The sequence below is a fragment of the Lissotriton helveticus genome, chromosome 3_2, assembly GCF_964261635.1.
Source record: "Lissotriton helveticus chromosome 3_2, aLisHel1.1, whole genome shotgun sequence".
In the NCBI taxonomy this organism is placed as follows: Eukaryota; Metazoa; Chordata; class Amphibia; order Caudata; family Salamandridae; genus Lissotriton; species Lissotriton helveticus.
Window position 1 is genome coordinate 99,355,561 of NC_136062.1, and position 13,219 is coordinate 99,368,779.

The following is a 13,219-nucleotide window of genomic DNA, read 5'->3' on the forward strand; positions in this document are numbered from 1 at the left end:
TCCGATAAAATTGGAAACTCTGATAAAGTGGGACAGGAGTCAGAAAAAAAAGACGACGAATTACAGACTGTGAAGGGTGAACTGAGTGCAGGGGGAGGGAAAGATTCTTGGATCGTTTTGATTTTTGTCGTGAAAAAAGTAGCCAACTCAGTTACCCAAGGTTCAGAGAATTTGTGTTGTACTGTACTGGATTTAGGAGAAACAAATTCTTTGACGATGGCAAAGATTTCTTTACAAGAGTTTGAAGCTGATTCAATTCTGTTTGCAAAATAGTTCTTTTTAGCCTCCAGAATATCGGCATGATAGGACTTGATGGAAGATTTGTATGCAGACTTAGTTTCCGCATCATATTGCTTCCGCCAGTGTCTTTCGGCTAACTTGCAATTACGCCGAGTCAGAGCAAGTGATTCTGAGTACCAAGGAGCAGAGCTACGCTTGGAAGATGAACGGGGCGTAGAGAGTGGGGCAAGGTCATCAAGCCTCTCGATCAGCCATCTCTGAAACGTCTCCAGGTCCTTCTCCAGATGACCGGATAGAAAACAGGGATGTTCCTGATACGCTTGAGCTAAGCTTTCGGGAGTGATTTTATGATACGGTCTACTGGGGTGCCTAAAATGGGTAGAATTTATGCACAATGATTTACTACTGCCCTGAATGGAAAAGCTGATCAAAGAGTGGTCCGACCAGAGGACAGGTATGGAGCTGATTTTAATAAGGGGGATGGTGGAGAACACTTGGTCCAGGGTGTGACCTTTATTATGGGTCGCACTCGAGATGTAAGGAGTTAGACCAAGAGGATCAGTGATGTGCTTGATTTTAATAGCATCATTGTCTAACTCAACATCCATATGGATATTAAAATCCCCTAGAATGACACAGTGTGCAACCTTCAAACAGAGCGTGGTGACAGCAGATTGAAACTCATTAAAGAAGGAACCCCGTAGGCCAGGAGGTCTGTAAATCAGGAGCCCAGTAAAAGATTGATGAGGGGATAGAGTAATGGAAAAAGCAAGCGAATCACAGCCTGAAATAGGTAATGATGGTAAAATTGCACAGGCAAAAGATCTTTGGACTATAAGTGCGACTCCACCGCCCTACCCAGCACCCTGTCCTGTCTATACAGTGTATAGTCAGACGGAATGGCAGTTGCGATATCAGGATTTGAAGACTCATTAAGCCAGGTTTCCGTAAGCATAAGGCATAATGGTTTTTCTGATGACAACAGTTCAAAAATGTCAAGGGCATGCCTATGCAAAGAGCGGGTGTTAAGTAATAGACATTTAAAGTTATTAGGGGGGAGTAGTTGGGGTCTTTCCAGAACCCGATATATGTAAGGATACCACCCACATCCTGGACAACAGCTTTTCCCATTGTAACGGTGCGGGAAGACCTGCCGACATGAGGTAGTATTAGTATTGAGAAATAATAAGTCAGCTGCAGAGTAGGTAAGCCTGTGACCAGAGCCTTCTGTCGCGTCCGCTGCCGTAACGCGGACAGGCGCAGACGGGCAGGGCTCTGGCACGACTCCGGCGCAGATCCGGCGCGTCCGCTGAACGCGTCCGCTGCGCGGAGTCATCCCTGACTGTTTTTATGACGCTGCAAATCGCGTCACGAGCCCAACCCGACCCAAGATGGCCGCCAAAACCGGAGCCCTGCCCTCGGCGTCAACACTCAGCCGAGAGCAGGTCCGGAGCAAGAGGGGAGGGGGTGAGAAGGGGTCTGAAGCGCTACTAAGCGCAGGGGTCACAAAACACCTATTGAACTCAGGTGTGGACACCGTGCAAAATACAAATTCCCAGTTTAAAAACAGTTATATTTGTAATGACACAGTGCAAAATACAAATTCCCAATTTAAAAGCAATAGTATTAAAAAACAAGAGGAAAGGCAAGAGACCTCCCGGCTTCCGCCTCAGGAGGGGGAAAATGAGTGCTAGGTCAGAATTACCTGCACACTCCAATGCGTCCCTTTTATGACGCTGCAAATCGCGTCACGAGCCCAACCCGACCCAAGATGGCCGCCAAAACCGGAGCCCTGCCCTCGGCGTCAACACTCAGCCTCAGGAGGGGGAAAATGAGTGCTAGGTCAGTGTTACTGCCATTGTTCGTAGCAACTGCCATTGTTCGTAGCAACAAATCCAATTCTAACACCTCTGGGTCACAGCCATTCATATATCTTGCTGTTAAATTCCTCCAAGATGTTTACAGCTGTATGTGATTTCTCCATGGAAAACATGGCCACTGTCACATGTTGCTGAACAAACATTCTTCCGGGCCACGACCTGTAGGCATCTTTTACTTTACCCCTGCAAAAGAGATACAGTATTGAGTGATGCACATGTAATCAGTCACATGACAACTGGTCCACATGTCTTTCATCAGGTGGATGGTGGGAACAACACTTTACTGCAAAGCTTGTCCAACCAACTGCAGCACATTGTGATGCAGCGCTGGAACAGCAACTCTGTAAAAATTGGTTCTACTTGGTACCCTTTATTTTGGGCAGATGGCTGCCACAAATTCTAAGAATCCCACTCCTTCCCCAAAAGAAAAAGGGAGGAGTTCCAGCGCTAACATTTTTGCCAGCTTCCCATTGTACGAACATGCGGTTGAGTGGTTTCACTTGGAGGGCCTGTCCTGCCTCAACATGCCTGCAATAGCAGCCTACATTTTCTTCTGTTCTTGGGGCACTGACACAGACATCTTTTTAGAAGTAGATGGTAATATTAGACTCAAGTTTCATCATGGTGGAGCAGTCACTGTATGCTCTAGTGTCTCCATCTCACTCCAAATCTTGTGCCATTGTGAAGTCACAGAAGTGGGCAACTCTGCTGGTGGTGTACTGCTGGGGACTGCTGTTGTGTGAAGATTTCACCCTCTTCTTCCTCATCATCACCTTCTACCATTAGTAGACTTGTAGCTGATGTTCCCTGGCTCTCCTCACCACCATGACCACGTTCAGCAGTTTTATATGGTGCTCCTCCCACTTGATTGTGTGGTGTATTTTCATATGGGTCCTCTGGCCTCCAGTACCATAATGTGTACCAGGCTTAAATCGATGAACATTTGTGTGGGAAATACTGCATACTGCAATGTGCTTCCCCTTTTTGCTAACCGTAAAAAAGTTCCAAACTGGACAGGAGTACTTTTTACTGTGGCACTGCCAATGACTGAAGAAGAACTGGAGGTATGTGGGTGTGTTGTTGATTGCCTCTCTGCTTCTCCTGAGGCAGGGGTTGGTGGAGGTCTTAGCTGGGGCTTTGCAAATTTGGGAGCTGGTGGTTTTGCTCCTTGTGCCACATCCCTTGGAGCAGGTTGAAATGCAATGTTAAACTTCTTTGTGTCACCTTCTACCATGACTACCTCATTGTTGTCATCCCCCTCATTATCCCCTTCCATAAGTTTAAGTCTTTCAGAAACTGGTTTTTTCCCTTGCCTCTCCTGTTGGCTCCTGGTCTCTGCCGGGGTCCACTCCTTGTCCCTATCAGCATCATCAGAAGTTTTGCTTGGAGAAGATGCTATAGTAGTACCCCTTCCTTTCCTTGCTGTAGATCCGGGAGCCAATGATTTTGAAAAAGGAGGTTCAGCTTCTTGCTCGGAAGGAAGCTCAACCTCCTGTTCTGTTCCAACAGCAGGCAAAAGTACTAACGCTGGCTGCGGCTGATGTCCACTTTGCTCTTTTTCCTGAAATGATTGTGTACTACTTTGCGAAAGGGACACATCCAATTCAACAACACTACTCATCGGCATTGACATGATTGCACTGGTTGTCTCACTGACGAACATGGCCCTGGGCTTAGGTGGGTGGGGGTGGTGCTGTTGATTCAGGAGTGCTGCTCTCAGCTTGCTCGCTGGAGGTCAGTGCAGCAGGCACAAATTTGCTGAAAAAGGATGTGGTCAGCACACCAGTGGTGGAAATCTGCTTTTTCTCCTCCCCACTAGACACTTTCTTGGCAGCACCTTTCTTTTTGGCCATCTTGAAGCTGTAAGTTGGCAGAGGCACTTACCTTCGCAAGCTGAAGAGATGCCCATGTTGCCTAGTTAGTCAGGTGTCTCATTGTGCACAGGCCTTTTGTCTGGCAGTACTGTGGGTGATGTCTCTTCCCTTGTGCACCTAAAAGCAAACAAGCAAGAAGAACAGCAGTGAAACTTGGCATTGTTGCAGTTTAAGCAGTAGTACATCATTTAGTGTGGTTAATGAAGTTATTTTAAATAATTGGCAATACAGTCTAGCTATCCATTTGTAAAGCCACTCCAACATAAACTTTTATTGTGCACAGTACACTCCTGACGGTTCAAAAAGAGAAACAACAACAACATACAAATGTAACTTTTTGCTTTATGGGCATCACGTTGAGATGTGGAACTTAGGGAGGTGCAAGTGAAAATGGAATAATCCTTAGACAATTAATGCTGCTGTGCAGTGCACATATAGCTGTCATGGGGTTGATGCCAGGAAAAAAACATTTTTAATCAAGATTTAAAAAATGCAATAACAATGTAAATAAAAAAAATGAAAATAATTTTTTTAATGTAAAACATGTTTACAAAAATTGAAATTACATTAAAAAAAGAATCGCCAAAAAGTTTAAAAATAAAGTCAAATAAAAACAAATTCAAAAAATCAAAATAAAAAATAGTGATAAGGGAAATTATCCGCAAGCATATTAATTGATTAAACTGCTGTTATTCTCAACCATCTATGCTAGCCTATGGCAAAGGGCCCACTGGCTGGATGTGTTGGACGCACAAAACGGCTGCCATCCAGTGCCACAGTGTCATCAACACCAACTAACACTTAGCAAGGAGGCACGGCCACAGACATGCAGGCCTATGGCAAAAGCACACTTGCCGGCTAGACAAAATAACTGCCAGCCACATTGTCAGAACAGCAACAACAACCAGCAAGAAGGCTTTACAATAACAAAGAAGACACAAAGGCCTAAGGCAAAAGCACACTGGCTGGCTATACAAATTAGCCGGCTGCCACATGGTCATAACAACAAGCAGAAGGCATGGAAAACAAAGAACACGTTCAAGGCTATGCACACTGACTATGCAAAATGCCCTCTGGCCACATGGCATGGGGAACAACACAAATGCAAATGGTGGCCTATGGCACACACACTAGCCAGACAAAGGAGGCATGGTTTCTAACACAGATAAAAAGCAGAACTAAAAATGTTTACAACAGCACACATCCACCAAAGGCATTACCCCACCTATACACTGTTTGCAGGGGGGGGAAACATGAAATACCACTAAAACACAAAATGTAATCCAATGCCATCCATGGTCTAAATGATGTTTAAGTTCACAACACCAGAGAAACAGTTGTGTCATGAACCCATGAATAGTACAGGCCCACTGTACTGTATAGTGAATTAAATCAATACTGCAAATGTATTTAAAAAAATGCAGAACATTTAGTAAACTGTGCAACATTTTTTCTTTACAAAAGAAGAAAAATTAAATGCAAAAAAAACTAGCCCCTTACTGAAATTGTAGTCTACCCACCACAATAAATGTTAATCAAAATCAACTAGAAGTACAAATAAATCCAGGTGCATGCCCCCAATCAAAAAAACAATACCATAATACACCAGTTTTTCAACGTATTTGTTACTCTCACATACAAAGTCCTTAATCCAATGGCATATATATGCAGCAGACAAGGAGAGTGATCCTACCAGCTCCAATTCCCAATGAAAAGGGACCAGGAGAGGGACAAAGCACTAGGAGGAGCCTGCTGGACATGAACATGATGTTGGAGTTTCTGGGGCACTGCCTTTCAGTTTGAAAAAATAAGTATAAAAAAAATGACTTCTCACAAAAATGACAACTCCAAAGGCCAGTTTGAGAAGAAAATTCACTCTAAATGCTTCTCTGCTGCATCTCTAGCAGAATACTGCTCGACCACTCTGTTTACAATCGTGATCAGCACTAAGAATATTAGCTTGGTACTGTTGCGGTCGGAAGCCATGTGACTGAGCATGAAATTTTGCATGAGCTCGCTAGTGGTGCAAGAAGTGTCGCTTGTGATCGCAAGCAGCCCAAGAGACTCTTGGCGCTTGCGGTTGTGAGCCAAAACAAAACTCAAGCATGAATGGATCTGCGTGCTCGAATGGCAGAATTCAGGAACTCCGCGCTCCTCTATGGAGTGCTGCGTGCCCGAATTCTGCAAACTCTGCGAGCAGAGAGGAGTTTACTGCCCGGGCTTAGTCGCAATCCTCATCAGACAACTTACCATGCAAAACAACTCACTTCACAAAAATCCCTCTTTATAATCACGTAATACATCACCTGACAGCGTCACCAGGACATGTACTACTGCTTAGATACATCAGCATCTTTCAACGCGATTACAAACATACATAAATCTGATCAAATTAGAATGAAGATTTTTAAAATTTTGCACCAATACATGCACCAATTTTTCCACAATTTGCCCTGTTGCCCATATTCTTAATCAAAATTTACTTAGCACTTTGGCCCATAAATTAGAAAAGGTGCCAATATGCAGAATCAGGGCTGTGTGAGTCCTAAAGGACAAGGGACTAATGCAAATAAAGAAAACCTGCACAAGACCATATTCAAAGTCAAAACCATAAGGGTTTATTCAATATTCAGGAATCGTTACAGTAAACAAAATGGCAGTTAGTTTATATCGGTATCAATATAAAGTCAAGCGATATTCCCACATAGGGATTCTCAGTAAAATAGCAAGAAAAAGCCTAAGGGCCTGATTACGAGTAGGACCGCTGAACCCTTGGTGGAGGTGTGTTGGCTGTCATAGATTTGGTCTTTGAAGAAACGAGGAAAAGGTCGAAGTGTGAAGTCAAATTACAACTTTACATAGGTACTGTCCAGTATGAAAGGAAAGAAAAGTCAATAAAATACAAAGTGATTTGACATGAAATCTGCCTCTGCAGATAAGGCACTTTCAATAGGTTCCGCAAGTAAAAAGCCACTCTCTTAGCATGGTGTGAAAAAGCACCTTAGAGCTGAGCTGAAAAAGTTGCAAGACAACAACAAATCAGTATCACAGAAATTGTGCTACATAAAACAGACTTCTTTAAGGACCACCCAAAATATTAAATAATAATGATCCTCGTTACCCTGCATATAGGAGGAGTAACAATGCATGATTCAACAATTAACTGTTTACATAAATAAATAGTTGTGTCAGTAGGCAACAAAAGCCTTGATTATTGCAATATTAGGAGAACATGTATGGCATGGTTTCCTTCAATGCACAAGTTAGATACTGTAGAAGAAGCTGTACTACAAATTGAATCCGATTTCGACAGTTTTATGTTAATGGAAAAGAACTCTAGCAAACTAATTAAATGCACTTCTTTTGCAATGTCAAAACACATGTCTGTAAATGCAGTCTGAGGCCCAGTTATTTTATCTCGTCTCAACACCTGAACCCAAATATGACTCTTTACTACACGAGACATTACATTGCGTGCCTTTACAACACGGTCATTGCAACTACTGCGTTGTTATAACCCAGTACCATTACAACGCAAGTCGTTACAACCACTTGCTCTGGATGGCGTGCTAGACTTAGGAATATTATGATTTTCTATCCTAATTCCAATGTGTGCAACAGTAGGGAAGGTGTTGGAATAGTAAATCATACTATTCCTTATTCTAGAGCGCCATCTAGAGCAAGTCATTATAGAGGCTTGCGTTGTAATGGCACTGCGTTGTAACAATGCGATCATTGTAATGACTGCGTTGTGTAGGTATCGCGGTGTAATGTCCGATTTGTATAGGTTGTTTCCCCCTGGACCCAGCAGGAACCAAGATAATAACTAGAATGTAAACACAATGTTTCCATATGACTCATTTATAAGGAAGTGCATGAGATGGTGCATCTTCACAGTCTAAACAAATTGTCAACATCATTAATATACATGCATGAAAAAGAATATAAAAAAGATTTCAATGGGGATCCAATTTTGTTATGTCAATATATAACACAAGTTGAAACAACATTAGAATAATATATCATAGTTGAATAAATATTGAAATAGTGCAGACAGCACAATGCTCTGTGATACATGAAAAAGGTATGTACAAGTAGTACAAATTCAATAAGTGACAATTCTGAGCGAGGGTAATTTAGAAATATAAAATCCACTGAAGATTCTTGAATTTGTAATTATATGAAGTTTGATGTTGTAATCTTGGACGCGCATTGGACTAAGACATCTAAATAACAGAATCTGTAGTGGATTTTTTTTTCAACTTGCTGTAGCCCAGCATTATCACCTATTAAATCTATATTATTTGTATAGCGATTTAAAATGAATCATAGAGCTTCGCACCATCTGCATTCTTTCAATCATTTGCCACCTACTATGTAATATGTTGATGTTAACACGACTACACAAGCTTACATAACAAAATTGGGGTCAAATGTAATGCATTTTTTGATGTATTTGATAAATATATATGACAAACATTGGCAATCTGTTTGGCGTGTCTGAAGATGCAATTTGTCTGTACTTCCTCATGAAATAATGCTACAAAACCTTTGTATTTGTCCTCCACTCCCTCACTAGCTGCCTAGTGTGGAATTTACTACTGTGGATTTCTGTGAACTTGTGTTTGAGAAATTGACAGAAGTAAATGTACTTTATGAGTTCCTGATAGGTGTAAATAGTGCATATTTGGTTGTTACCTTACGTTTACAGATAAAAAAACTATCTTGTGAATAGAACATATTTGTACATTTCAGCAATATACTTACCGTTTACCTACATGAAATTTAGATGCATTCATGTTGTTGTATAGCATATTACAATCCGGGACGGCTCCCCCACTAGGGCAGAGGAACGTCGCCCCACTGCTATCTTGCAGTACGAGAAGCAGAAACATAAAATGGTAAAGCTACCATTTTATGTTTCTGCTTCTCTCACTGCAAGAAGTCCGGAGTGTTTGGTTGCGGGCGGGTGAACGGGGCTGCTCTACGAGCAGGGCTGGGCAGGGGAGGAGTGGTGTGCCCACTCCTGAGTGAGCATGACTTGTTTGGTCAGCCCTCTGGGGCTGCCCAAACCAGTTATGCAACTCTGCCCTTTCTCCATGCAGGTTGGAACGGAGAAAATAGCTTCCCCATAGGCACCTGTCTGGGCAGCGTCCCCACCAATAACAACGCTGCCATTGTGGCTTAGAGGAGGGGAGGGCAGCTGCCTGCTTCCTGTTCCTGCCAGAGGCAGGAGAGGGGAGTAGAAGCCGGAGCGCGAGCTCTGAAAACGCTAGATGCGGACAGGTATGTTTTTTTAAATTAACTATTACATTTACACCCACCCCCTCCCTGCGCGACCCCCAGCGCATAATTAATGCTGTCTGCGACTGTTTACAATGCCAGAAAAGAGGAAATGCATCATATGAGATCCTCTTAAGATTGTTGGAGCTGGTGCTGAGGCGAGGGGGAAATCTCAGTGGGAAGTTGGCCATCAACCCAACAGAATCAAGAGTGAGAAATTATGGAGACCAGGCACCTTTTTTGTCACTGAACATGACTGAATGCCAGTAGCCCTTACACAGGTACTTTATTTCAAGCACTGCCCAGGACTTCTCGCAGAGGTTTATCCTACGAGTCCCAGATACACAAGACCATGGACAGTATTCATTCAACTACCTCCATCTCCTGGTAGAGAAGAGGACCCTGAGGTAATTAGCGTGTGAGTGAACACTAAGGTTTCCATATTGTTGGTGAGGTAATGGACATTATCTCTGGAGTGGCAGGAACCACTTGAGGATGGTTGGCAAAAGTGAAGGACTAAACTGTTTAACAACATTTTACGTAATAACCACAGACAGAGCATATGCTGTGAAAGAGTGAGAATAGAAGAGGTACCGAGCAGCATTCAGACGAAAAGGTACATCCATGCTCAACTTCATTGCAAAAGGGAAGCAAGTTAAGCAGATGGCATTAGAAATGCAAAGCATGAAACTAAAGTGGGAATTTAGGGTGCACCAAAAGGGTGTTTGCCTACAAGTAGGAGTTACTGTTCTAAAACCAACCGAGATTATGCTGAACTGTCCTACGCCTTAAAGGCTGTTTAAGCTTGTAAAGCAGAGGGTGCTATTGTATTCCATATTCTTTGCTCCTTGTGTTATACAGGTGTCCAGTCTTAAAAGGTAACACATAATAGGACACTTTATGTCTACATCTGGAGTGGACAGTGTTTTAATACTATTGCAGAAATGACACTTGCATAGGTTAGTCTGCAATTAAGTCTTTGTCCATCGTGCTGCAACTGTAAAGAGTTCCAAAAGTAGAGTCATTGATACTGATCATCATATAGTTTCATGGAGTTCTCGTCGACTTAGCCTCAGGCAACCGGAAGAGTGAGACCCCCATCTCTTGTTTTCACCTCACAGATGTCAGGTAAAACAGGAAGGTAAATCCTGTACGATTAATTTAACCAGTAAAGGCAGTTTCATTCAACACTGGCTAGTCAAAAGAATTTTGAAGATGGGCACCAGCCACAGCATATAACAACACCCTCTTCATGCAAGTGGCTACTTGATCTGCAAATGTGCCGACACAACATATCCTATCAGTAAGTGGCACAAGGAGGGCTGCTGCTTCCATAGAGTGAGGTACCTCTTAGTAAATGACCGCAAGCAGCCCTTTCATTGTTTGAGGAGTACTCCGGGTGCAAGGGGGGCTTACAATCATATTTTGTCTCAAAAGTGAACTATCCTCTCATTATCTCTGAGTGGCATTTTCTCAGTGTAATATCAAATAATTGGAACATGATTTTCAGACACTATATCCCACATTAGAAGTGACAGCTGATTACAGCTTTGCAATATTGAAACTAGTAGGCTGTAGTTCTAAACCCAACTTCTCATATGAACACATAGGCCCTACTGATGAGGTTGGCATAGTGGTAATTACTGCATACAAGAGTAAATAGCGCATGGTTTCAATGAATTGTATGATCACATGTTAAAAATCACGTGTTATTTAGCATATTTGAAAAGTACCTCATGTCTGTGGTCAACGTGCTCTATTTGACGCATGCACTATTTACCACATGAGAAAAATAATGCATATGGTAAATAACAACGGGGGGCGTGGCTACCAGCCGAACATTGTAGACGTGAGCTGAGCTCGCTCCGTCCAATGCCCTAAAAATAAGCTGAATATCCTGTAACTTATGGACCTATGAACCCCACTCCCCCTGTCCACACAAAACGGGACGTGCGCGGGACGTGCGTGGCAAACTTTGACGACTCCTGTAGCTGCGAAACGGTGAGACAGGACCAACGAGGGGAAGAGACCTAGCCGAGAAGGGAAAGCCGTGGCCCACAGTGAGAGGAGGAGCCTGACGGAGCTCGTCACTCGGAGACTGCAGCCGGCCTACGTACGATTTTGGCAGAACTGGGAATGGAAACAAATACCGGGGTGTAGTGCTCGGACACGCTTCCACCCTGCGAAAACCAGCACTGAGTAGAAGCGTATGGGAGAAAGAGAACGTAGCTCCCTGGCGGGGAGGACTCGGAGCCGTATAGAAAGGAGACACACAACCCGGAGGAGCGGCAGCGAAGAGAACGAACTTGGGAGGGTGCTCTACGCGGGACCCTGATTTTGGAGGTGAGGAATCCTGCCCCGTCCCGCAATAGACTCGGGGGAACTGACTGCACGGTGCGGACCCCCGAGACAGCTCGGCTGATGCGCCTATGTGTGCGGGCGACCGCCATTTTGTAAATCGGACACGGGAGCGACCGGCAGACACGGATCACGGAGGACCTACAGGGGCACAATAACAGAATCCGACGGGCCTGCGACGGCCTCATAGCTGCGCCCACAGTGGTATTTGCTGACTACGGTGGGGAGGCCCCCCTCCCCTCCCCTGTTTCCCACGGACCGAGAGAGAAGCCCTTATAGAGCACATCCGTGAAGGGATCATATCGCAGCACGAAACGCCAGGGGGAGGACAAAGGGGGGGGGTCCGGAGCATCGATGGAAGCTGCAAAGGAGACAGAAGGGTCGCATAACACTACACTCTGGAGCAGAAGAGCGCTCTCTATGGGACGTGGATATCCTGACTGTCATATATACCACTCACGGGAAGGCGCTGAGCTGTGGGGGAGGTGAGAGAGCTAAATAAGCACAAAGTGAAGCCCAGGCACCCCCCCCACCATCGGGAGACGAAATCACGAGAGTGACGCAATATACCACCGGCACCGGGGACCAAGGGCTACAACGAGAAGGCACCTGGAGTGAATATTAGCCATACATCAGCAATAATCGAAAGCGGAAACCACGCTAGAGTGACACAGAGCTACAGGGCACAGGGCAAAGGGGGGAAATTCCAGAACGAGTGGATCATACACAACGCGGAGAGGTGTATTCGGAACACGAGTGGGAAGAGAAAAATGGGGCGTAACAGACTATGACAACTGGACCCCACTGTGAATGCCACAGCGCAATCCACTGGATCTGAGGACCCTCTGGCTTCATCCAATAACGAAGTAATACCGCCGACGGGCATGGATTTGCAGGAGGCGAAACAGGACTTGATCCTAACCGAAATCAGGGCCTCTAGGGAAGCGCTGGAAACGCGCATGGACACGATGTCAACTGGCCTATCCCTACTGAAAGATGACCACAAAAAACTGGCGGAGAAGGTCACTGAACACAAACTTGCCCTAGATGATCTAATCCCCCAACAGACGGAACACTCCACGAGGTTGGAGGAACTAGACTGACAGATCAGAGGCTTGCGGGATAGAGTGGAAGATGCAGAGGGACGCTCACGCCGCAACAATTTACGCATTTTAGGCGTTCCGGAACGAAGCGAGGGAAGAACCCAATGCAGTTCGTAGAAAACTGGCTGAGGAACCTTGTGGACCCCGCGGAACTCACCCCGATGTACAGTGTAGAAATAGCACACAGAGTACCCCCAAAACCTCCTAGACCGGGGCCCCTCCGCGCCCCCTGATAGCTCGACTCCTACATTACAAGGACAGAGACACAATACTAAAGACCGCAAGGGAACATGCCCCGGTGAAGTATGAAAACAGCGTGGTCTCGATATAACCAGACTTTACCCCAGCAGTTCAGAAAGCTCGATCGTCCTTCTTAGGTGTCAAACGTATGCTACGAGATCACAACATGAAATATGCGCTTTTCTTCCCAGCACGCCTGAGAATCATACATGATCACAAAACCTACTTTTTTGACACCCCA